Source organism: Ambystoma mexicanum, chromosome 5q, assembly GCF_040938575.1.
Source record: "Ambystoma mexicanum isolate Mex_15411 chromosome 5q, UKY_AmexF1_1, whole genome shotgun sequence".
Taxonomy (NCBI): domain Eukaryota; kingdom Metazoa; phylum Chordata; class Amphibia; order Caudata; family Ambystomatidae; genus Ambystoma; species Ambystoma mexicanum.
Genome location: NC_090933.1, coordinates 1,274,215,829 through 1,274,236,245, shown reverse-complemented (window position 1 = coordinate 1,274,236,245; position 20,417 = coordinate 1,274,215,829). Strand labels below are relative to the sequence as shown.

Genomic DNA, 20,417 nt, shown 5'->3' with positions numbered 1-20,417 from the left:
GCGTTGCCGTGTCCTGCTGGGGAGCACCCCACCCAAGACGCTCTTGTTAAGCGGGGTGGCCTGTCGGCTCAGGAGGGCCATGGGCCCTGGGGGCCGACAGGCCAGTGGGCGCACTGCACCAGGCCTGCTCGCTATCCGACTGGGCCTGCAGGCTGGGGGCCAGGCCGGAATGTATGCAAATCTCGGGCGGAGCAGGGCCTGATGGGAGAAAGGACCTGTGCTGCAATGTGCCTCTTCTGCTGAGCTCTGCCTGCCGGAGCTTCCCCCTGAACGTGGGACAGGCAGCTCTGCAGGCGCTCGGGGCTTCCGGGAGGGCTGGGGCTGGGTCAGGGCCTGCCTTCTCACCCTCGCTTAGCGGGGATTCCAGAACAGGCCCAACCCCTGCCCTCTTGCTCGCAACTCATACTTACCTGGCAGGGGAGCATCTGTGATCAACAAGGCAGATCTCCCAGGGTGAGGCTCATCCATTGCACATCGGATTTGCTGACCCCTGCGATGTCCCCAAATGCGGGATACTCGACTGCATTATTTCTGGTAGTGGGGGACTGCGTTCGCGCTATCCCCTGATTTATTGGTCAAAGAAAGAAAAAGTTTAGTGTGCAGAGTCAGCTTGTTTACACACGGAGCCCCTGGTCTTGCAGCAGAGTTTCTTAAGTCACGTGTGTGAGTAGGTAGCCTCTGAATGTTGCTGCAGTCCAGAGGGCCAGCATTCACTGGAGGGGTCAAGTGCACAGGCGCCTAGCACCGATCGGGCACGATCGGGCGTTGCCTTCACGGCGTTGCCGTGTCCTGCTGGGGAGCACCCCACCCAAGACGCTCTTGTTAAGCGGGGTGGCCTGTCGGCTCAGGAGGGCCATGGGCCCTGGGGGCCGACAGGCCAGTGGGCGCACTGCACCAGGCCTGCTCGCTATCCGACTGGGCCTGCAGGCTGGGGGCCAGGCCGGAATGTATGCAAATCTCGGGCGGAGCAGGGCCTGATGGGAGAAAGGACCTGTGCTGCAATGTGCCTCTTCTGCTGAGCTCTGCCTGCCGGAGCTTCCCCCTGAACGTGGGACAGGCAGCTCTGCAGGCGCTCGGGGCTTCCGGGAGGGCTGGGGCTGGGTCAGGGCCTGCCTTCTCACCCTCGCTTAGCGGGGATTCCAGAACAGGCCCAACCCCTGCCCTCTTGCTCGCAACTCATACTTACCTGGCAGGGGAGCATCTGTGATCAACAAGGCAGATCTCCCAGGGTGAGGCTCATCCATTGCACATCGGATTTGCTGACCCCTGCGATGTCCCCAAATGCGGGATACTCGACTGCATTATTTCTGGTAGTGGGGGACTGCGTTCGCGCTATCCCCTGATTTATTGGTCAAAGAAAGAAAAAGTTTAGTGTGCAGAGTCAGCTTGTTTACACACGGAGCCCCTGGTCTTGCAGCAGAGTTTCTTAAGTCACGTGTGTGAGTAGGTAGCCTCTGAATGTTGCTGCAGTCCAGAGGGCCAGCATTCACTGGAGGGGTCAAGTGCACAGGCGCCTAGCACCGATCGGGCACGATCGGGCGTTGCCTTCACGGCGTTGCCGTGTCCTGCTGGGGAGCACCCCACCCAAGACGCTCTTGTTAAGCGGGGTGGCCTGTCGGCTCAGGAGGGCCATGGGCCCTGGGGGCCGACAGGCCAGTGGGCGCACTGCACCAGGCCTGCTCGCTATCCGACTGGGCCTGCAGGCTGGGGGCCAGGCCGGAATGTATGCAAATCTCGGGCGGAGCAGGGCCTGATGGGAGAAAGGACCTGTGCTGCAATGTGCCTCTTCTGCTGAGCTCTGCCTGCCGGAGCTTCCCCCTGAACGTGGGACAGGCAGCTCTGCAGGCGCTCGGGGCTTCCGGGAGGGCTGGGGCTGGGTCAGGGCCTGCCTTCTCACCCTCGCTTAGCGGGGATTCCAGAACAGGCCCAACCCCTGCCCTCTTGCTCGCAACTCATACTTACCTGGCAGGGGAGCATCTGTGATCAACAAGGCAGATCTCCCAGGGTGAGGCTCATCCATTGCACATCGGATTTGCTGACCCCTGCGATGTCCCCAAATGCGGGATACTCGACTGCATTATTTCTGGTAGTGGGGGACTGCGTTCGCGCTATCCCCTGATTTATTGGTCAAAGAAAGAAAAAGTTTAGTGTGCAGAGTCAGCTTGTTTACACACGGAGCCCCTGGTCTTGCAGCAGAGTTTCTTAAGTCACGTGTGTGAGTAGGTAGCCTCTGAATGTTGCTGCAGTCCAGAGGGCCAGCATTCACTGGAGGGGTCAAGTGCACAGGCGCCTAACCCCAGACTTGTGCGCCCCATGATATCAGGGGCCCCAGTAGTTCTTGAAGCCGCCCTGCCCCGCCCCGCCCGGGCTCTGTTATCACGGCCAGGCCCTCCAACCTTAAGAAGTCCCATCCAGCTCCTGGGGATTGGGGGGGGGGGGGGGGGTTCACTGGCTACCAGCTGCCGCCGGCCCCGTCCGAGCACCGATCGGGCACGATCGGGCGTTGCCTTCACGGCGTTGCCGTGTCCTGCTGGGGAGCACCCCACCCAAGACGCTCTTGTTAAGCGGGGTGGCCTGTCGGCTCAGGAGGGCCATGGGCCCTGGGGGCCGACAGGCCAGTGGGCGCACTGCACCAGGCCTGCTCGCTATCCGACTGGGCCTGCAGGCTGGGGGCCAGGCCGGAATGTATGCAAATCTCGGGCGGAGCAGGGCCTGATGGGAGAAAGGACCTGTGCTGCAATGTGCCTCTTCTGCTGAGCTCTGCCTGCCGGAGCTTCCCCCTGAACGTGGGACAGGCAGCTCTGCAGGCGCTCGGGGCTTCCGGGAGGGCTGGGGCTGGGTCAGGGCCTGCCTTCTCACCCTCGCTTAGCGGGGATTCCAGAACAGGCCCAACCCCTGCCCTCTTGCTCGCAACTCATACTTACCTGGCAGGGGAGCATCTGTGATCAACAAGGCAGATCTCCCAGGGTGAGGCTCATCCATTGCACATCGGATTTGCTGACCCCTGCGATGTCCCCAAATGCGGGATACTCGACTGCATTATTTCTGGTAGTGGGGGACTGCGTTCGCGCTATCCCCTGATTTATTGGTCAAAGAAAGAAAAAGTTTAGTGTGCAGAGTCAGCTTGTTTACACACGGAGCCCCTGGTCTTGCAGCAGAGTTTCTTAAGTCACGTGTGTGAGTAGGTAGCCTCTGAATGTTGCTGCAGTCCAGAGGGCCAGCATTCACTGGAGGGGTCAAGTGCACAGGCGCCTAGCACCGATCGGGCACGATCGGGCGTTGCCTTCACGGCGTTGCCGTGTCCTGCTGGGGAGCACCCCACCCAAGACGCTCTTGTTAAGCGGGGTGGCCTGTCGGCTCAGGAGGGCCATGGGCCCTGGGGGCCGACAGGCCAGTGGGCGCACTGCACCAGGCCTGCTCGCTATCCGACTGGGCCTGCAGGCTGGGGGCCAGGCCGGAATGTATGCAAATCTCGGGCGGAGCAGGGCCTGATGGGAGAAAGGACCTGTGCTGCAATGTGCCTCTTCTGCTGAGCTCTGCCTGCCGGAGCTTCCCCCTGAACGTGGGACAGGCAGCTCTGCAGGCGCTCGGGGCTTCCGGGAGGGCTGGGGCTGGGTCAGGGCCTGCCTTCTCACCCTCGCTTAGCGGGGATTCCAGAACAGGCCCAACCCCTGCCCTCTTGCTCGCAACTCATACTTACCTGGCAGGGGAGCATCTGTGATCAACAAGGCAGATCTCCCAGGGTGAGGCTCATCCATTGCACATCGGATTTGCTGACCCCTGCGATGTCCCCAAATGCGGGATACTCGACTGCATTATTTCTGGTAGTGGGGGACTGCGTTCGCGCTATCCCCTGATTTATTGGTCAAAGAAAGAAAAAGTTTAGTGTGCAGAGTCAGCTTGTTTACACACGGAGCCCCTGGTCTTGCAGCAGAGTTTCTTAAGTCACGTGTGTGAGTAGGTAGCCTCTGAATGTTGCTGCAGTCCAGAGGGCCAGCATTCACTGGAGGGGTCAAGTGCACAGGCGCCTAGCACCGATCGGGCACGATCGGGCGTTGCCTTCACGGCGTTGCCGTGTCCTGCTGGGGAGCACCCCACCCAAGACGCTCTTGTTAAGCGGGGTGGCCTGTCGGCTCAGGAGGGCCATGGGCCCTGGGGGCCGACAGGCCAGTGGGCGCACTGCACCAGGCCTGCTCGCTATCCGACTGGGCCTGCAGGCTGGCGGCCAGGCCGGAATTTATGCAAATCTCGTGCGGAGCAGGGCCTGATGGGAGAAAGGACCTGTGCTGCAATGTGCCTCTTCTGCTGAGCTCTGCCTGCCGGAGCTTCCCCCTGAACGTGGGACAGGCAGCTCTGCAGGCGCTCGGGGCTTCCGGGAGGGCTAGGGCTGGGTCAGGGCCTGCCTTCTCACCCTCGCTTAGCGGGGATTCCAGAACAGGCCCAACCCCTGCCCTCTTGCTCGCAACTCATACTTACCTGGCAGGGGAGCATCTGTGATCAACAAGGCAGATCTCCCAGGGTGAGGCTCATCCATTGCACATCGGATTTGCTGACCCCTGCGATGTCCCCAAATGCGGGATACTCGACTGCATTATTTCTGGTAGTGGGGGACTGCGTTCGCGCTATCCCCTGATTTATTGGTCAAAGAAAGAAAAAGTTTAGTGTGCAGAGTCAGCTTGTTTACACACGGAGCCCCTGGTCTTGCAGCAGAGTTTCTTAAGTCACGTGTGTGAGTAGGTAGCCTCTGAATGTTGCTGCAGTCCAGAGGGCCAGCATTCACTGGAGGGGTCAAGTGCACAGGCGCCTAGCACCGATCGGGCACGATCGGGCGTTGCCTTCACGGCGTTGCCGTGTCCTGCTGGGGAGCACCCCACCCAAGACGCTCTTGTTAAGCGGGGTGGCCTGTCGGCTCAGGAGGGCCATGGGCCCTGGGGGCCGACAGGCCAGTGGGCGCACTGCACCAGGCCTGCTCGCTATCCGACTGGGCCTGCAGGCTGGGGGCCAGGCCGGAATGTATGCAAATCTCGGGCGGAGCAGGGCCTGATGGGAGAAAGGACCTGTGCTGCAATGTGCCTCTTCTGCTGAGCTCTGCCTGCCGGAGCTTCCCCCTGAACGTGGGACAGGCAGCTCTGCAGGCGCTCGGGGCTTCCGGGAGGGCTGGGGCTGGGTCAGGGCCTGCCTTCTCACCCTCGCTTAGCGGGGATTCCAGAACAGGCCCAACCCCTGCCCTCTTGCTCGCAACTCATACTTACCTGGCAGGGGAGCATCTGTGATCAACAAGGCAGATCTCCCAGGGTGAGGCTCATCCATTGCACATCGGATTTGCTGACCCCTGCGATGTCCCCAAATGCGGGATACTCGACTGCATTATTTCTGGTAGTGGGGGACTGCGTTCGCGCTATCCCCTGATTTATTGGTCAAAGAAAGAAAAAGTTTAGTGTGCAGAGTCAGCTTGTTTACACACGGAGCCCCTGGTCTTGCAGCAGAGTTTCTTAAGTCACGTGTGTGAGTAGGTAGCCTCTGAATGTTGCTGCAGTCCAGAGGGCCAGCATTCACTGGAGGGGTCAAGTGCACAGGCGCCTAGCACCGATCGGGCACGATCGGGCGTTGCCTTCACGGCGTTGCCGTGTCCTGCTGGGGAGCACCCCACCCAAGACGCTCTTGTTAAGCGGGGTGGCCTGTCGGCTCAGGAGGGCCATGGGCCCTGGGGGCCGACAGGCCAGTGGGCGCACTGCACCAGGCCTGCTCGCTATCCGACTGGGCCTGCAGGCTGGGGGCCAGGCCGGAATGTATGCAAATCTCGGGCGGAGCAGGGCCTGATGGGAGAAAGGACCTGTGCTGCAATGTGCCTCTTCTGCTGAGCTCTGCCTGCCGGAGCTTCCCCCTGAACGTGGGACAGGCAGCTCTGCAGGCGCTCGGGGCTTCCGGGAGGGCTGGGGCTGGGTCAGGGCCTGCCTTCTCACCCTCGCTTAGCGGGGATTCCAGAACAGGCCCAACCCCTGCCCTCTTGCTCGCAACTCATACTTACCTGGCAGGGGAGCATCTGTGATCAACAAGGCAGATCTCCCAGGGTGAGGCTCATCCATTGCACATCGGATTTGCTGACCCCTGCGATGTCCCCAAATGCGGGATACTCGACTGCATTATTTCTGGTAGTGGGGGACTGCGTTCGCGCTATCCCCTGATTTATTGGTCAAAGAAAGAAAAAGTTTAGTGTGCAGAGTCAGCTTGTTTACACACGGAGCCCCTGGTCTTGCAGCAGAGTTTCTTAAGTCACGTGTGTGAGTAGGTAGCCTCTGAATGTTGCTGCAGTCCAGAGGGCCAGCATTCACTGGAGGGGTCAAGTGCACAGGCGCCTAGCACCGATCGGGCACGATCGGGCGTTGCCTTCACGGCGTTGCCGTGTCCTGCTGGGGAGCACCCCACCCAAGACGCTCTTGTTAAGCGGGGTGGCCTGTCGGCTCAGGAGGGCCATGGGCCCTGGGGGCCGACAGGCCAGTGGGCGCACTGCACCAGGCCTGCTCGCTATCCGACTGGGCCTGCAGGCTGGGGGCCAGGCCGGAATGTATGCAAATCTCGGGCGGAGCAGGGCCTGATGGGAGAAAGGACCTGTGCTGCAATGTGCCTCTTCTGCTGAGCTCTGCCTGCCGGAGCTTCCCCCTGAACGTGGGACAGGCAGCTCTGCAGGCGCTCGGGGCTTCCGGGAGGGCTGGGGCTGGGTCAGGGCCTGCCTTCTCACCCTCGCTTAGCGGGGATTCCAGAACAGGCCCAACCCCTGCCCTCTTGCTCGCAACTCATACTTACCTGGCAGGGGAGCATCTGTGATCAACAAGGCAGATCTCCCAGGGTGAGGCTCATCCATTGCACATCGGATTTGCTGACCCCTGCGATGTCCCCAAATGCGGGATACTCGACTGCATTATTTCTGGTAGTGGGGGACTGCGTTCGCGCTATCCCCTGATTTATTGGTCAAAGAAAGAAAAAGTTTAGTGTGCAGAGTCAGCTTGTTTACACACGGAGCCCCTGGTCTTGCAGCAGAGTTTCTTAAGTCACGTGTGTGAGTAGGTAGCCTCTGAATGTTGCTGCAGTCCAGAGGGCCAGCATTCACTGGAGGGGTCAAGTGCACAGGCGCCTAGCACCGATCGGGCACGATCGGGCGTTGCCTTCACGGCGTTGCCGTGTCCTGCTGGGGAGCACCCCACCCAAGACGCTCTTGTTAAGCGGGGTGGCCTGTCGGCTCAGGAGGGCCATGGGCCCTGGGGGCCGACAGGCCAGTGGGCGCACTGCACCAGGCCTGCTCGCTATCCGACTGGGCCTGCAGGCTGGGGGCCAGGCCGGAATGTATGCAAATCTCGGGCGGAGCAGGGCCTGATGGGAGAAAGGACCTGTGCTGCAATGTGCCTCTTCTGCTGAGCTCTGCCTGCCGGAGCTTCCCCCTGAACGTGGGACAGGCAGCTCTGCAGGCGCTCGGGGCTTCCGGGAGGGCTGGGGCTGGGTCAGGGCCTGCCTTCTCACCCTCGCTTAGCGGGGATTCCAGAACAGGCCCAACCCCTGCCCTCTTGCTCGCAACTCATACTTACCTGGCAGGGGAGCATCTGTGATCAACAAGGCAGATCTCCCAGGGTGAGGCTCATCCATTGCACATCGGATTTGCTGACCCCTGCGATGTCCCCAAATGCGGGATACTCGACTGCATTATTTCTGGTAGTGGGGGACTGCGTTCGCGCTATCCCCTGATTTATTGGTCAAAGAAAGAAAAAGTTTAGTGTGCAGAGTCAGCTTGTTTACACACGGAGCCCCTGGTCTTGCAGCAGAGTTTCTTAAGTCACGTGTGTGAGTAGGTAGCCTCTGAATGTTGCTGCAGTCCAGAGGGCCAGCATTCACTGGAGGGGTCAAGTGCACAGGCGCCTAGCACCGATCGGGCACGATCGGGCGTTGCCTTCACGGCGTTGCCGTGTCCTGCTGGGGAGCACCCCACCCAAGACGCTCTTGTTAAGCGGGGTGGCCTGTCGGCTCAGGAGGGCCATGGGCCCTGTGGGCCGACAGGCCAGTGGGCGCACTGCACCAGGCCTGCTCGCTATCCGACTGGGCCTGCAGGCTGGGGGCCAGGCCGGAATGTATGCAAATCTCGGGCGGAGCAGGGCCTGATGGGAGAAAGGACCTGTGCTGCAATGTGCCTCTTCTGCTGAGCTCTGCCTGCCGGAGCTTCCCCCTGAACGTGGGACAGGCAGCTCTGCAGGCGCTCGGGGCTTCCGGGAGGGCTGGGGCTGGGTCAGGGCCTGCCTTCTCACCCTCGCTTAGCGGGGATTCCAGAACAGGCCCAACCCCTGCCCTCTTGCTCGCAACTCATACTTACCTGGCAGGGGAGCATCTGTGATCAACAAGGCAGATCTCCCAGGGTGAGGCTCATCCATTGCACATCGGATTTGCTGACCCCTGCGATGTCCCCAAATGCGGGATACTCGACTGCATTATTTCTGGTAGTGGGGGACTGCGTTCGCGCTATCCCCTGATTTATTGGTCAAAGAAAGAAAAAGTTTAGTGTGCAGAGTCAGCTTGTTTACACACGGAGCCCCTGGTCTTGCAGCAGAGTTTCTTAAGTCACGTGTGTGAGTAGGTAGCCTCTGAATGTTGCTGCAGTCCAGAGGGCCAGCATTCACTGGAGGGGTCAAGTGCACAGGCGCCTAGCACCGATCGGGCACGATCGGGCGTTGCCTTCACGGCGTTGCCGTGTCCTGCTGGGGAGCACCCCACCCAAGACGCTCTTGTTAAGCGGGGTGGCCTGTCGGCTCAGGAGGGCCATGGGCCCTGGGGGCCGACAGGCCAGTGGGCGCACTGCACCAGGCCTGCTCGCTATCCGACTGGGCCTGCAGGCTGGGGGCCAGGCCGGAATGTATGCAAATCTCGGGCGGAGCAGGGCCTGATGGGAGAAAGGACCTGTGCTGCAATGTGCCTCTTCTGCTGAGCTCTGCCTGCCGGAGCTTCCCCCTGAACGTGGGACAGGCAGCTCTGCAGGCGCTCGGGGCTTCCGGGAGGGCTGGGGCTGGGTCAGGGCCTGCCTTCTCACCCTCGCTTAGCGGGGATTCCAGAACAGGCCCAACCCCTGCCCTCTTGCTCGCAACTCATACTTACCTGGCAGGGGAGCATCTGTGATCAACAAGGCAGATCTCCCAGGGTGAGGCTCATCCATTGCACATCGGATTTGCTGACCCCTGCGATGTCCCCAAATGCGGGATACTCGACTGCATTATTTCTGGTAGTGGGGGACTGCGTTCGCGCTATCCCCTGATTTATTGGTCAAAGAAAGAAAAAGTTTAGTGTGCAGAGTCAGCTTGTTTACACACGGAGCCCCTGGTCTTGCAGCAGAGTTTCTTAAGTCACGTGTGTGAGTAGGTAGCCTCTGAATGTTGCTGCAGTCCAGAGGGCCAGCATTCACTGGAGGGGTCAAGTGCACAGGCGCCTAGCACCGATCGGGCACGATCGGGCGTTGCCTTCACGGCGTTGCCGTGTCCTGCTGGGGAGCACCCCACCCAAGACGCTCTTGTTAAGCGGGGTGGCCTGTCGGCTCAGGAGGGCCATGGGCCCTGGGGGCCGACAGGCCAGTGGGCGCACTGCACCAGGCCTGCTCGCTATCCGACTGGGCCTGCAGGCTGGCGGCCAGGCCGGAATTTATGCAAATCTCGTGCGGAGCAGGGCCTGATGGGAGAAAGGACCTGTGCTGCAATGTGCCTCTTCTGCTGAGCTCTGCCTGCCGGAGCTTCCCCCTGAACGTGGGACAGGCAGCTCTGCAGGCGCTCGGGGCTTCCGGGAGGGCTAGGGCTGGGTCAGGGCCTGCCTTCTCACCCTCGCTTAGCGGGGATTCCAGAACAGGCCCAACCCCTGCCCTCTTGCTCGCAACTCATACTTACCTGGCAGGGGAGCATCTGTGATCAACAAGGCAGATCTCCCAGGGTGAGGCTCATCCATTGCACATCGGATTTGCTGACCCCTGCGATGTCCCCAAATGCGGGATACTCGACTGCATTATTTCTGGTAGTGGGGGACTGCGTTCGCGCTATCCCCTGATTTATTGGTCAAAGAAAGAAAAAGTTTAGTGTGCAGAGTCAGCTTGTTTACACACGGAGCCCCTGGTCTTGCAGCAGAGTTTCTTAAGTCACGTGTGTGAGTAGGTAGCCTCTGAATGTTGCTGCAGTCCAGAGGGCCAGCATTCACTGGAGGGGTCAAGTGCACAGGCGCCTAGCACCGATCGGGCACGATCGGGCGTTGCCTTCACGGCGTTGCCGTGTCCTGCTGGGGAGCACCCCACCCAAGACGCTCTTGTTAAGCGGGGTGGCCTGTCGGCTCAGGAGGGCCATGGGCCCTGGGGGCCGACAGGCCAGTGGGCGCACTGCACCAGGCCTGCTCGCTATCCGACTGGGCCTGCAGGCTGGGGGCCAGGCCGGAATGTATGCAAATCTCGGGCGGAGCAGGGCCTGATGGGAGAAAGGACCTGTGCTGCAATGTGCCTCTTCTGCTGAGCTCTGCCTGCCGGAGCTTCCCCCTGAACGTGGGACAGGCAGCTCTGCAGGCGCTCGGGGCTTCCGGGAGGGCTGGGGCTGGGTCAGGGCCTGCCTTCTCACCCTCGCTTAGCGGGGATTCCAGAACAGGCCCAACCCCTGCCCTCTTGCTCGCAACTCATACTTACCTGGCAGGGGAGCATCTGTGATCAACAAGGCAGATCTCCCAGGGTGAGGCTCATCCATTGCACATCGGATTTGCTGACCCCTGCGATGTCCCCAAATGCGGGATACTCGACTGCATTATTTCTGGTAGTGGGGGACTGCGTTCGCGCTATCCCCTGATTTATTGGTCAAAGAAAGAAAAAGTTTAGTGTGCAGAGTCAGCTTGTTTACACACGGAGCCCCTGGTCTTGCAGCAGAGTTTCTTAAGTCACGTGTGTGAGTAGGTAGCCTCTGAATGTTGCTGCAGTCCAGAGGGCCAGCATTCACTGGAGGGGTCAAGTGCACAGGCGCCTAGCACCGATCGGGCACGATCGGGCGTTGCCTTCACGGCGTTGCCGTGTCCTGCTGGGGAGCACCCCACCCAAGACGCTCTTGTTAAGCGGGGTGGCCTGTCGGCTCAGGAGGGCCATGGGCCCTGGGGGCCGACAGGCCAGTGGGCGCACTGCACCAGGCCTGCTCGCTATCCGACTGGGCCTGCAGGCTGGCGGCCAGGCCGGAATTTATGCAAATCTCGTGCGGAGCAGGGCCTGATGGGAGAAAGGACCTGTGCTGCAATGTGCCTCTTCTGCTGAGCTCTGCCTGCCGGAGCTTCCCCCTGAACGTGGGACAGGCAGCTCTGCAGGCGCTCGGGGCTTCCGGGAGGGCTAGGGCTGGGTCAGGGCCTGCCTTCTCACCCTCGCTTAGCGGGGATTCCAGAACAGGCCCAACCCCTGCCCTCTTGCTCGCAACTCATACTTACCTGGCAGGGGAGCATCTGTGATCAACAAGGCAGATCTCCCAGGGTGAGGCTCATCCATTGCACATCGGATTTGCTGACCCCTGCGATGTCCCCAAATGCGGGATACTCGACTGCATTATTTCTGGTAGTGGGGGACTGCGTTCGCGCTATCCCCTGATTTATTGGTCAAAGAAAGAAAAAGTTTAGTGTGCAGAGTCAGCTTGTTTACACACGGAGCCCCTGGTCTTGCAGCAGAGTTTCTTAAGTCACGTGTGTGAGTAGGTAGCCTCTGAATGTTGCTGCAGTCCAGAGGGCCAGCATTCACTGGAGGGGTCAAGTGCACAGGCGCCTAACCCCAGACTTGTGCGCCCCATGATATCAGGGGCCCCAGTAGTTCTTGAAGCCGCCCTGCCCCGCCCCGCCCGGGCTCTGTTATCACGGCCAGGCCCTCCAACCTTAAGAAGTCCCATCCAGCTCCTGGGGATTGGGGGGGGGGGGGTTCACTGGCTACCAGCTGCCGCCGGCCCCGTCCGAGCACCGATCGGGCACGATCGGGCGTTGCCTTCACGGCGTTGCCGTGTCCTGCTGGGGAGCACCCCACCCAAGACGCTCTTGTTAAGCGGGGTGGCCTGTCGGCTCAGGAGGGCCATGGGCCCTGGGGGCCGACAGGCCAGTGGGCGCACTGCACCAGGCCTGCTCGCTATCCGACTGGGCCTGCAGGCTGGGGGCCAGGCCGGAATGTATGCAAATCTCGGGCGGAGCAGGGCCTGATGGGAGAAAGGACCTGTGCTGCAATGTGCCTCTTCTGCTGAGCTCTGCCTGCCGGAGCTTCCCCCTGAACGTGGGACAGGCAGCTCTGCAGGCGCTCGGGGCTTCCGGGAGGGCTGGGGCTGGGTCAGGGCCTGCCTTCTCACCCTCGCTTAGCGGGGATTCCAGAACAGGCCCAACCCCTGCCCTCTTGCTCGCAACTCATACTTACCTGGCAGGGGAGCATCTGTGATCAACAAGGCAGATCTCCCAGGGTGAGGCTCATCCATTGCACATCGGATTTGCTGACCCCTGCGATGTCCCCAAATGCGGGATACTCGACTGCATTATTTCTGGTAGTGGGGGACTGCGTTCGCGCTATCCCCTGATTTATTGGTCAAAGAAAGAAAAAGTTTAGTGTGCAGAGTCAGCTTGTTTACACACGGAGCCCCTGGTCTTGCAGCAGAGTTTCTTAAGTCACGTGTGTGAGTAGGTAGCCTCTGAATGTTGCTGCAGTCCAGAGGGCCAGCATTCACTGGAGGGGTCAAGTGCACAGGCGCCTAGCACCGATCGGGCACGATCGGGCGTTGCCTTCACGGCGTTGCCGTGTCCTGCTGGGGAGCACCCCACCCAAGACGCTCTTGTTAAGCGGGGTGGCCTGTCGGCTCAGGAGGGCCATGGGCCCTGGGGGCCGACAGGCCAGTGGGCGCACTGCACCAGGCCTGCTCGCTATCCGACTGGGCCTGCAGGCTGGGGGCCAGGCCGGAATGTATGCAAATCTCGGGCGGAGCAGGGCCTGATGGGAGAAAGGACCTGTGCTGCAATGTGCCTCTTCTGCTGAGCTCTGCCTGCCGGAGCTTCCCCCTGAACGTGGGACAGGCAGCTCTGCAGGCGCTCGGGGCTTCCGGGAGGGCTGGGGCTGGGTCAGGGCCTGCCTTCTCACCCTCGCTTAGCGGGGATTCCAGAACAGGCCCAACCCCTGCCCTCTTGCTCGCAACTCATACTTACCTGGCAGGGGAGCATCTGTGATCAACAAGGCAGATCTCCCAGGGTGAGGCTCATCCATTGCACATCGGATTTGCTGACCCCTGCGATGTCCCCAAATGCGGGATACTCGACTGCATTATTTCTGGTAGTGGGGGACTGCGTTCGCGCTATCCCCTGATTTATTGGTCAAAGAAAGAAAAAGTTTAGTGTGCAGAGTCAGCTTGTTTACACACGGAGCCCCTGGTCTTGCAGCAGAGTTTCTTAAGTCACGTGTGTGAGTAGGTAGCCTCTGAATGTTGCTGCAGTCCAGAGGGCCAGCATTCACTGGAGGGGTCAAGTGCACAGGCGCCTAGCACCGATCGGGCACGATCGGGCGTTGCCTTCACGGCGTTGCCGTGTCCTGCTGGGGAGCACCCCACCCAAGACGCTCTTGTTAAGCGGGGTGGCCTGTCGGCTCAGGAGGGCCATGGGCCCTGGGGGCCGACAGGCCAGTGGGCGCACTGCACCAGGCCTGCTCGCTATCCGACTGGGCCTGCAGGCTGGGGGCCAGGCCGGAATGTATGCAAATCTCGGGCGGAGCAGGGCCTGATGGGAGAAAGGACCTGTGCTGCAATGTGCCTCTTCTGCTGAGCTCTGCCTGCCGGAGCTTCCCCCTGAACGTGGGACAGGCAGCTCTGCAGGCGCTCGGGGCTTCCGGGAGGGCTGGGGCTGGGTCAGGGCCTGCCTTCTCACCCTCGCTTAGCGGGGATTCCAGAACAGGCCCAACCCCTGCCCTCTTGCTCGCAACTCATACTTACCTGGCAGGGGAGCATCTGTGATCAACAAGGCAGATCTCCCAGGGTGAGGCTCATCCATTGCACATCGGATTTGCTGACCCCTGCGATGTCCCCAAATGCGGGATACTCGACTGCATTATTTCTGGTAGTGGGGGACTGCGTTCGCGCTATCCCCTGATTTATTGGTCAAAGAAAGAAAAAGTTTAGTGTGCAGAGTCAGCTTGTTTACACACGGAGCCCCTGGTCTTGCAGCAGAGTTTCTTAAGTCACGTGTGTGAGTAGGTAGCCTCTGAATGTTGCTGCAGTCCAGAGGGCCAGCATTCACTGGAGGGGTCAAGTGCACAGGCGCCTAGCACCGATCGGGCACGATCGGGCGTTGCCTTCACGGCGTTGCCGTGTCCTGCTGGGGAGCACCCCACCCAAGACGCTCTTGTTAAGCGGGGTGGCCTGTCGGCTCAGGAGGGCCATGGGCCCTGGGGGCCGACAGGCCAGTGGGCGCACTGCACCAGGCCTGCTCGCTATCCGACTGGGCCTGCAGGCTGGCGGCCAGGCCGGAATTTATGCAAATCTCGTGCGGAGCAGGGCCTGATGGGAGAAAGGACCTGTGCTGCAATGTGCCTCTTCTGCTGAGCTCTGCCTGCCGGAGCTTCCCCCTGAACGTGGGACAGGCAGCTCTGCAGGCGCTCGGGGCTTCCGGGAGGGCTAGGGCTGGGTCAGGGCCTGCCTTCTCACCCTCGCTTAGCGGGGATTCCAGAACAGGCCCAACCCCTGCCCTCTTGCTCGCAACTCATACTTACCTGGCAGGGGAGCATCTGTGATCAACAAGGCAGATCTCCCAGGGTGAGGCTCATCCATTGCACATCGGATTTGCTGACCCCTGCGATGTCCCCAAATGCGGGATACTCGACTGCATTATTTCTGGTAGTGGGGGACTGCGTTCGCGCTATCCCCTGATTTATTGGTCAAAGAAAGAAAAAGTTTAGTGTGCAGAGTCAGCTTGTTTACACACGGAGCCCCTGGTCTTGCAGCAGAGTTTCTTAAGTCACGTGTGTGAGTAGGTAGCCTCTGAATGTTGCTGCAGTCCAGAGGGCCAGCATTCACTGGAGGGGTCAAGTGCACAGGCGCCTAGCACCGATCGGGCACGATCGGGCGTTGCCTTCACGGCGTTGCCGTGTCCTGCTGGGGAGCACCCCACCCAAGACGCTCTTGTTAAGCGGGGTGGCCTGTCGGCTCAGGAGGGCCATGGGCCCTGGGGGCCGACAGGCCAGTGGGCGCACTGCACCAGGCCTGCTCGCTATCCGACTGGGCCTGCAGGCTGGGGGCCAGGCCGGAATGTATGCAAATCTCGGGCGGAGCAGGGCCTGATGGGAGAAAGGACCTGTGCTGCAATGTGCCTCTTCTGCTGAGCTCTGCCTGCCGGAGCTTCCCCCTGAACGTGGGACAGGCAGCTCTGCAGGCGCTCGGGGCTTCCGGGAGGGCTGGGGCTGGGTCAGGGCCTGCCTTCTCACCCTCGCTTAGCGGGGATTCCAGAACAGGCCCAACCCCTGCCCTCTTGCTCGCAACTCATACTTACCTGGCAGGGGAGCATCTGTGATCAACAAGGCAGATCTCCCAGGGTGAGGCTCATCCATTGCACATCGGATTTGCTGACCCCTGCGATGTCCCCAAATGCGGGATACTCGACTGCATTATTTCTGGTAGTGGGGGACTGCGTTCGCGCTATCCCCTGATTTATTGGTCAAAGAAAGAAAAAGTTTAGTGTGCAGAGTCAGCTTGTTTACACACGGAGCCCCTGGTCTTGCAGCAGAGTTTCTTAAGTCACGTGTGTGAGTAGGTAGCCTCTGAATGTTGCTGCAGTCCAGAGGGCCAGCATTCACTGGAGGGGTCAAGTGCACAGGCGCCTAGCACCGATCGGGCACGATCGGGCGTTGCCTTCACGGCGTTGCCGTGTCCTGCTGGGGAGCACCCCACCCAAGACGCTCTTGTTAAGCGGGGTGGCCTGTCGGCTCAGGAGGGCCATGGGCCCTGGGGGCCGACAGGCCAGTGGGCGCACTGCACCAGGCCTGCTCGCTATCCGACTGGGCCTGCAGGCTGGCGGCCAGGCCGGAATTTATGCAAATCTCGTGCGGAGCAGGGCCTGATGGGAGAAAGGACCTGTGCTGCAATGTGCCTCTTCTGCTGAGCTCTGCCTGCCGGAGCTTCCCCCTGAACGTGGGACAGGCAGCTCTGCAGGCGCTCGGGGCTTCCGGGAGGGCTAGGGCTGGGTCAGGGCCTGCCTTCTCACCCTCGCTTAGCGGGGATTCCAGAACAGGCCCAACCCCTGCCCTCTTGCTCGCAACTCATACTTACCTGGCAGGGGAGCATCTGTGATCAACAAGGCAGATCTCCCAGGGTGAGGCTCATCCATTGCACATCGGATTTGCTGACCCCTGCGATGTCCCCAAATGCGGGATACTCGACTGCATTATTTCTGGTAGTGGGGGACTGCGTTCGCGCTATCCCCTGATTTATTGGTCAAAGAAAGAAAAAGTTTAGTGTGCAGAGTCAGCTTGTTTACACACGGAGCCCCTGGTCTTGCAGCAGAGTTTCTTAAGTCACGTGTGTGAGTAGGTAGCCTCTGAATGTTGCTGCAGTCCAGAGGGCCAGCATTCACTGGAGGGGTCAAGTGCACAGGCGCCTAGCACCGATCGGGCACGATCGGGCGTTGCCTTCACGGCGTTGCCGTGTCCTGCTGGGGAGCACCCCACCCAAGACGCTCTTGTTAAGCGGGGTGGCCTGTCGGCTCAGGAGGGCCATGGGCCCTGGGGGCCGACAGGCCAGTGGGCGCACTGCACCAGGCCTGCTCGCTATCCGACTGGGCCTGCAGGCTGGGGGCCAGGCCGGAATGTATGCAAATCTCGGGCGGAGCAGGGCCTGATGGGAGAAAGGACCTGTGCTGCAATGTGCCTCTTCTGCTGAGCTCTGCCTGCCGGAGCTTCCCCCTGAACGTGGGACAGGCAGCTCTGCAGGCGCTCGGGGCTTCCGGGAGGGCTGGGGCTGGGTCAGGGCCTGCCTTCTCACCCTCGCTTAGCGGGGATTCCAGAACAGGCCCAACCCCTGCCCTCTTGCTCGCAACTCATACTTACCTGGCAGGGGAGCATCTGTGATCAACAAGGCAGATCTCCCAGGGTGAGGCTCATCCATTGCACATCGGATTTGCTGACCCCTGCGATGTCCCCAAATGCGGGATACTCGACTGCATTATTTCTGGTAGTGGGGGACTGCGTTCGCGCTATCCCCTGATTTATTGGTCAAAGAAAGAAAAAGTTTAGTGTGCAGAGTCAGCTTGTTTACACACGGAGCCCCTGGTCTTGCAGCAGAGTTTCTTAAGTCACGTGTGTGAGTAGGTAGCCTCTGAATGTTGCTGCAGTCCAGAGGGCCAGCATTCACTGGAGGGGTCAAGTGCACAGGCGCCTAGCACCGATCGGGCACGATCGGGCGTTGCCTTCACGGCGTTGCCGTGTCCTGCTGGGGAGCACCCCACCCAAGACGCTCTTGTTAAGCGGGGTGGCCTGTCGGCTCAGGAGGGCCATGGGCCCTGGGGGCCGACAGGCCAGTGGGCGCACTGCACCAGGCCTGCTCGCTATCCGACTGGGCCTGCAGGCTGGGGGCCAGGCCGGAATGTATGCAAATCTCGGGCGGAGCAGGGCCTGATGGGAGAAAGGACCTGTGCTGCAATGTGCCTCTTCTGCTGAGCTCTGCCTGCCGGAGCTTCCCCCTGAACGTGGGACAGGCAGCTCTGCAGGCGCTCGGGGCTTCCGGGAGGGCTGGGGCTGGGTCAGGGCCTGCCTTCTCACCCTCGCTTAGCGGGGATTCCAGAACAGGCCCAACCCCTGCCCTCTTGCTCGCAACTCATACTTACCTGGCAGGGGAGCATCTGTGATCAACAAGGCAGATCTCCCAGGGTGAGGCTCATCCATTGCACATCGGATTTGCTGACCCCTGCGATGTCCCCAAATGCGGGATACTCGACTGCATTATTTCTGGTAGTGGGGGACTGCGTTCGCGCTATCCCCTGATTTATTGGTCAAAGAAAGAAAAAGTTTAGTGTGCAGAGTCAGCTTGTTTACACACGGAGCCCCTGGTCTTGCAGCAGAGTTTCTTAAGTCACGTGTGTGAGTAGGTAGCCTCTGAATGTTGCTGCAGTCCAGAGGGCCAGCATTCACTGGAGGGGTCAAGTGCACAGGCGCCTAGCACCGATCGGGCACGATCGGGCGTTGCCTTCACGGCGTTGCCGTGTCCTGCTGGGGAGCACCCCACCCAAGACGCTCTTGTTAAGCGGGGTGGCCTGTCGGCTCAGGAGGGCCATGGGCCCTGGGGGCCGACAGGCCAGTGGGCGCACTGCACCAGGCCTGCTCGCTATCCGACTGGGCCTGCAGGCTGGGGGCCAGGCCGGAATGTATGCAAATCTCGGGCGGAGCAGGGCCTGATGGGAGAAAGGACCTGTGCTGCAATGTGCCTCTTCTGCTGAGCTCTGCCTGCCGGAGCTTCCCCCTGAACGTGGGACAGGCAGCTCTGCAGGCGCTCGGGGCTTCCGGGAGGGCTGGGGCTGGGTCAGGGCCTGCCTTCTCACCCTCGCTTAGCGGGGATTCCAGAACAGGCCCAACCCCTGCCCTCTTGCTCGCAACTCATACTTACCTGGCAGGGGAGCATCTGTGATCAACAAGGCAGATCTCCCAGGGTGAGGCTCATCCATTGCACATCGGATTTGCTGACCCCTGCGATGTCCCCAAATGCGGGATACTCGACTGCATTATTTCTGGTAGTGGGGGACTGCGTTCGCGCTATCCCCTGATTTATTGGTCAAAGAAAGAAAAAGTTTAGTGTGCAGAGTCAGCTTGTTTACACACGGAGCCCCTGGTCTTGCAGCAGAGTTTCTTAAGTCACGTGTGTGAGTAGGTAGCCTCTGAATGTTGCTGCAGTCCAGAGGGCCAGCATTCACTGGAGGGGTCAAGTGCACAGGCGCCTAGCACCGATCGGGCACGATCGGGCGTTGCCTTCACGGCGTTGCCGTGTCCTGCTGGGGAGCACCCCACCCAAGACGCTCTTGTTAAGCGGGGTGGCCTGTCGGCTCAGGAGGGCCATGGGCCCTGGGGGCCGACAGGCCAGTGGGCGCACTGCACCAGGCCTGCTCGCTATCCGACTGGGCCTGCAGGCTGGCGGCCAGGCCGGAATTTATGCAAATCTCGTGCGGAGCAGGGCCTGATGGGAGAAAGGACCTGTGCTGCAATGTGCCTCTTCTGCTGAGCTCTGCCTGCCGGAGCTTCCCCCTGAACGTGGGACAGGCAGCTCTGCAGGCGCTCGGGGCTTCCGGGAGGGCTAGGGCTGGGTCAGGGCCTGCCTTCTCACCCTCGCTTAGCGGGGATTCCAGAACAGGCCCAACCCCTGCCCTCTTGCTCGCAACTCATACTTACCTGGCAGGGGAGCATCTGTGATCAACAAGGCAGATCTCCCAGGGTGAGGCTCATCCATTGCACATCGGATTTGCTGACCCCTGCGATGTCCCCAAATGCGGGATACTCGACTGCATTATTTCTGGTAGTGGGGGACTGCGTTCGCGCTATCCCCTGATTTATTGGTCAAAGAAAGAAAAAGTTTAGTGTGCAGAGTCAGCTTGTTTACACACGGAGCCCCTGGTCTTGCAGCAGAGTTTCTTAAGTCACGTGTGTGAGTAGGTAGCCTCTGAATGTTGCTGCAGTCCAGAGGGCCAGCATTCACTGGAGGGGTCAAGTGCACAGGCGCCTAGCACCGATCGGGCACGATCGGGCGTTGCCTTCACGGCGTTGCCGTGTCCTGCTGGGGAGCACCCCACCCAAGACGCTCTTGTTAAGCGGGGTGGCCTGTCGGCTCAGGAGGGCCATGGGCCCTGGGGGCCGACAGGCCAGTGGGCGCACTGCACCAGGCCTGCTCGCTATCCGACTGGGCCTGCAGGCTGGGGGCCAGGCCGGAATGTATGCAAATCTCGGGCGGAGCAGGGCCTGATGGGAGAAAGGACCTGTGCTGCAATGTGCCTCTTCTGCTGAGCTCTGCCTGCCGGAGCTTCCCCCTGAACGTGGGACAGGCAGCTCTGCAGGCGCTCGGGGCTTCCGGGAGGGCTGGGGCTGGGTCAGGGCCTGCCTTCTCACCCTCGCTTAGCGGGGATTCCAGAACAGGCCCAACCCCTGCCCTCTTGCTCGCAACTCATACTTACCTGGCAGGGGAGCATCTGTGATCAACAAGGCAGATCTCCCAGGGTGAGGCTCATCCATTGCACATCGGATTTGCTGACCCCTGCGATGTCCCCAAATGCGGGATACTCGACTGCATTATTTCTGGTAGTGGGGGACTGCGTTCGCGCTATCCCCTGATTTATTGGTCAAAGAAAGAAAAAGTTTAGTGTGCAGAGTCAGCTTGTTTACACACGGAGCCCCTGGTCTTGCAGCAGAGTTT

At 60.7% G+C, this 20,417-nt stretch overlaps 26 non-coding genes across 26 annotated transcripts; all 26 read left to right on the top strand.

Annotated features, from left to right (window-relative positions):
* The first annotated feature begins 402 nt into the window (after positions 1–402).
* On the top strand, positions 403–566 carry LOC138499459 (U1 spliceosomal RNA). The gene has a single exon (XR_011279454.1). It is a non-coding gene; the product is annotated as a U1 spliceosomal RNA (small nuclear RNA).
* Positions 567–1,178: 612 nt separating this feature from the next.
* Positions 1,179–1,342, top strand: LOC138499457 (U1 spliceosomal RNA). Its single transcript, XR_011279453.1, has one exon. It is a non-coding gene; the product is annotated as a U1 spliceosomal RNA (small nuclear RNA).
* A 612-nt stretch (positions 1,343–1,954) lies between these two features.
* Positions 1,955–2,118, top strand: LOC138499456 (U1 spliceosomal RNA). Its single transcript, XR_011279452.1, has one exon. It is a non-coding gene; the product is annotated as a U1 spliceosomal RNA (small nuclear RNA).
* Positions 2,119–2,916: 798 nt separating this feature from the next.
* On the top strand, positions 2,917–3,080 carry LOC138499455 (U1 spliceosomal RNA). Its single transcript, XR_011279451.1, has one exon. It is a non-coding gene; the product is annotated as a U1 spliceosomal RNA (small nuclear RNA).
* Positions 3,081–3,692: 612 nt separating this feature from the next.
* LOC138499454 (U1 spliceosomal RNA) lies at positions 3,693–3,856 on the top strand. The gene has a single exon (XR_011279450.1). It is a non-coding gene; the product is annotated as a U1 spliceosomal RNA (small nuclear RNA).
* Positions 3,857–4,468: 612 nt separating this feature from the next.
* Positions 4,469–4,632, top strand: LOC138499453 (U1 spliceosomal RNA). The gene has a single exon (XR_011279449.1). It is a non-coding gene; the product is annotated as a U1 spliceosomal RNA (small nuclear RNA).
* A 612-nt stretch (positions 4,633–5,244) lies between these two features.
* On the top strand, positions 5,245–5,408 carry LOC138499452 (U1 spliceosomal RNA). The gene has a single exon (XR_011279448.1). It is a non-coding gene; the product is annotated as a U1 spliceosomal RNA (small nuclear RNA).
* A 612-nt stretch (positions 5,409–6,020) lies between these two features.
* On the top strand, positions 6,021–6,184 carry LOC138499451 (U1 spliceosomal RNA). The gene has a single exon (XR_011279447.1). It is a non-coding gene; the product is annotated as a U1 spliceosomal RNA (small nuclear RNA).
* Positions 6,185–6,796: 612 nt separating this feature from the next.
* On the top strand, positions 6,797–6,960 carry LOC138499450 (U1 spliceosomal RNA). Its single transcript, XR_011279446.1, has one exon. It is a non-coding gene; the product is annotated as a U1 spliceosomal RNA (small nuclear RNA).
* A 612-nt stretch (positions 6,961–7,572) lies between these two features.
* On the top strand, positions 7,573–7,736 carry LOC138499449 (U1 spliceosomal RNA). Its single transcript, XR_011279445.1, has one exon. It is a non-coding gene; the product is annotated as a U1 spliceosomal RNA (small nuclear RNA).
* Positions 7,737–8,348: 612 nt separating this feature from the next.
* On the top strand, positions 8,349–8,512 carry LOC138499448 (U1 spliceosomal RNA). Its single transcript, XR_011279444.1, has one exon. It is a non-coding gene; the product is annotated as a U1 spliceosomal RNA (small nuclear RNA).
* A 612-nt stretch (positions 8,513–9,124) lies between these two features.
* LOC138499446 (U1 spliceosomal RNA) lies at positions 9,125–9,288 on the top strand. The gene has a single exon (XR_011279443.1). It is a non-coding gene; the product is annotated as a U1 spliceosomal RNA (small nuclear RNA).
* Positions 9,289–9,900: 612 nt separating this feature from the next.
* Positions 9,901–10,064, top strand: LOC138499445 (U1 spliceosomal RNA). Its single transcript, XR_011279442.1, has one exon. It is a non-coding gene; the product is annotated as a U1 spliceosomal RNA (small nuclear RNA).
* A 612-nt stretch (positions 10,065–10,676) lies between these two features.
* Positions 10,677–10,840, top strand: LOC138499444 (U1 spliceosomal RNA). The gene has a single exon (XR_011279441.1). It is a non-coding gene; the product is annotated as a U1 spliceosomal RNA (small nuclear RNA).
* A 612-nt stretch (positions 10,841–11,452) lies between these two features.
* On the top strand, positions 11,453–11,616 carry LOC138499442 (U1 spliceosomal RNA). Its single transcript, XR_011279440.1, has one exon. It is a non-coding gene; the product is annotated as a U1 spliceosomal RNA (small nuclear RNA).
* Positions 11,617–12,410: 794 nt separating this feature from the next.
* LOC138499441 (U1 spliceosomal RNA) lies at positions 12,411–12,574 on the top strand. The gene has a single exon (XR_011279439.1). It is a non-coding gene; the product is annotated as a U1 spliceosomal RNA (small nuclear RNA).
* Positions 12,575–13,186: 612 nt separating this feature from the next.
* LOC138499440 (U1 spliceosomal RNA) lies at positions 13,187–13,350 on the top strand. The gene has a single exon (XR_011279438.1). It is a non-coding gene; the product is annotated as a U1 spliceosomal RNA (small nuclear RNA).
* Positions 13,351–13,962: 612 nt separating this feature from the next.
* LOC138499439 (U1 spliceosomal RNA) lies at positions 13,963–14,126 on the top strand. Its single transcript, XR_011279437.1, has one exon. It is a non-coding gene; the product is annotated as a U1 spliceosomal RNA (small nuclear RNA).
* Positions 14,127–14,738: 612 nt separating this feature from the next.
* On the top strand, positions 14,739–14,902 carry LOC138499438 (U1 spliceosomal RNA). The gene has a single exon (XR_011279436.1). It is a non-coding gene; the product is annotated as a U1 spliceosomal RNA (small nuclear RNA).
* Positions 14,903–15,514: 612 nt separating this feature from the next.
* On the top strand, positions 15,515–15,678 carry LOC138499437 (U1 spliceosomal RNA). The gene has a single exon (XR_011279435.1). It is a non-coding gene; the product is annotated as a U1 spliceosomal RNA (small nuclear RNA).
* Positions 15,679–16,290: 612 nt separating this feature from the next.
* LOC138499435 (U1 spliceosomal RNA) lies at positions 16,291–16,454 on the top strand. Its single transcript, XR_011279434.1, has one exon. It is a non-coding gene; the product is annotated as a U1 spliceosomal RNA (small nuclear RNA).
* Positions 16,455–17,066: 612 nt separating this feature from the next.
* Positions 17,067–17,230, top strand: LOC138499434 (U1 spliceosomal RNA). Its single transcript, XR_011279433.1, has one exon. It is a non-coding gene; the product is annotated as a U1 spliceosomal RNA (small nuclear RNA).
* Positions 17,231–17,842: 612 nt separating this feature from the next.
* Positions 17,843–18,006, top strand: LOC138499433 (U1 spliceosomal RNA). Its single transcript, XR_011279432.1, has one exon. It is a non-coding gene; the product is annotated as a U1 spliceosomal RNA (small nuclear RNA).
* A 612-nt stretch (positions 18,007–18,618) lies between these two features.
* Positions 18,619–18,782, top strand: LOC138499432 (U1 spliceosomal RNA). Its single transcript, XR_011279431.1, has one exon. It is a non-coding gene; the product is annotated as a U1 spliceosomal RNA (small nuclear RNA).
* Positions 18,783–19,394: 612 nt separating this feature from the next.
* LOC138499430 (U1 spliceosomal RNA) lies at positions 19,395–19,558 on the top strand. Its single transcript, XR_011279430.1, has one exon. It is a non-coding gene; the product is annotated as a U1 spliceosomal RNA (small nuclear RNA).
* Positions 19,559–20,170: 612 nt separating this feature from the next.
* Positions 20,171–20,334, top strand: LOC138499429 (U1 spliceosomal RNA). Its single transcript, XR_011279429.1, has one exon. It is a non-coding gene; the product is annotated as a U1 spliceosomal RNA (small nuclear RNA).
* Positions 20,335–20,417: the final 83 nt, after the last annotated feature.